Raw genomic sequence first — 2270 nt, 5'->3', positions numbered from 1 at the left:
TTGTTCAACTTAGATGTAATCGATGCTATTAATGTCTTGCTTTTCTCTTCCGATCGTTCTGTTGCATACTTATATATTGCTTATGTATTGTCTGTGAATTGGTACTAACGTTTCATTTGGCTACTGCATAGCGATGCCGTGGTATGTCGTGTACAAGGGTAAGGTTCCCGGAGTCTACGACGACTGGGAGGAGTGTCGGAGACAGGTTCACCGATTCAGCGGTAACAGTTACAAAGGGTACGCCACTAGGGCCGAGGCCGAATCTAGATACGCCCGCTATCTAGCGGGAGAGGGGAGGGAGCGTTGGAGGAACCGGATGAAGACGAGTTTCATCGTGATGATGCTCATCGTGATGACCGCAGCTCTCTTCTATGTGATGGTAGTTTAGATGATCGATATCGACTTGTAATGTGAAGACAAACTCGCGGTCTCGAGACTTGTAATATATTGTTCTATCTTTGTTCGGTCTTTTCAATTCGGAGACTAATATGATGAATTGTATTCGGAGACTAAAATGATGAATTGTATTCAGAGACTAATCTTCTATTGTATTCGATGAATCTGTTGTTGATGTGTGCTGTCTATATTTTGTCCAATTATACATTTTGTAACCTGTGCAAAAAACAGAAAATAAAAAAAATAAAAAAAAACATAATATTCATACTAATGGTGCATCACATTATAGTGCGCCATTAGTATGCCAAAGGATACTAATGGCGCATCATTAAACAGTGCGCCATTAGTATGCCGAAGTTACTAATGGCGCATCCTGTTGTTGTGCGCCATTAGTATGCCAAAGCACCTGGGTATACATGGCCCCCTGGGAGGCATACTAATAGCGCACTGTTGTATATACTAATGGCGGATCTGAGGTGCGCTATTAGTATACCAGATACTAATGGCGCACCAGTGGTGCGCCATTAGTAAAATATACTAATGGCGTGGCACTAATGGCGCACCACTAATGCGCCATTAATGGCCAAATTAGGTGCGCCATTAGTAGGCCTTTTCCTAGTAGTGCGATGGCTGCAGCGGCGGCTGCAGAGGCGGCGACGGCGGCTGCAAGGGAGGCCGCCGAGCAGGCGGCAGCGATCCAGGAGGCGGCAGTGATTCCGCCGGTGGTCCCGCAGGCGGAGGCGGAGGTGGCAGAGTCGTCGGACAAAGACGACATCGACTGGGAGCGGCTAGCCCAGGTCAGCGACGACGACAGCGGCGGTGACGACGGTGACAGTGCGGTCATCGATCTGCTGGGTAGCGACGACGAGGAGGAGTAGTTTTTTTAAATGTTCTAAGTATGAACTATGAATCGTTTATGTTCGGATGAACTCATTTCGTTTCCGTAGTGTTTAATGGACTATGTAAAATATATCTATGTTCAATCAAGTTTGTTTGAATGTTGTTTTAATTTGTCTTCAAAGTTTGTTTAAAAATTTAGCAAAATATTGAACGCTTAGTTTGACAAAAATTTGAAAATTTTCCGACCCATGCATAAAAATGTTCACAATATATTTAAAAAATTTCCATCGAATATACATAGCACAAAATAAGGTATGCAATTATCTAAAAATTGTAGCAAAAAAATCGTGAAAACACATAAAATATAAAAGAAAACTGAATAAAAAGTCAAAAGTGTTTCTAAATATTTATAAAGTGTTTTAGAAATGTTCAGATGTTGTTAAAATATGTGCATATAGTAAAGCCCGGTGGATGAAAAAAATGAAAATTAAGAAATAAAAAATTTAACAAATTAAAAAATAATCAAAAAGGTGAGACATTTTAATTCATTAATTAACATTTTCTGAAATATTTTTAAATTCATTAACATTTATGAATCCGAGAATTTTTAAATTCATTAACATTATCTGAAATAGTTTTAATTCATTAACATTTATGAATTTTCTGGAAACGCGAGACGTGACAAAATTTTAGGGGTTTTCGGCCCAGAAAATCGTAGAATATCCATACGGACTCGAAACGCGGCAATTTTTTGCGTGCGTGCCCTGCATGGTCATTGTGGCCTGTGAAAAAAAATTGGGCACGTTTGGCGGATGCGAAGCGGAGACATGCGACCGAGGGTCCCCTCCGGCCATACCGCCACCACCCCCTTCCATAGTAAGTACCTGAGCGGTTTCACGGAATGAACCCAACTTTTGGCAATGCGTGTGGGGCCCACCCGGGCACCCCACGGCAAAAATGAACGAAATCCGACAACGAACGCAAGTTGCGTCACGCCCTGGCAGTATTTTAGGGGTTTTCGGCCCGGAAAATCG

The sequence above is a fragment of the Triticum dicoccoides genome, chromosome 6A (assembly GCF_002162155.2).
Source record: "Triticum dicoccoides isolate Atlit2015 ecotype Zavitan chromosome 6A, WEW_v2.0, whole genome shotgun sequence".
In the NCBI taxonomy this organism is placed as follows: domain Eukaryota; kingdom Viridiplantae; phylum Streptophyta; class Magnoliopsida; order Poales; family Poaceae; genus Triticum; species Triticum dicoccoides.
The sequence above is the reverse complement of the archived record's forward strand: the minus strand, read 5'-3'. Positions refer to the sequence as shown.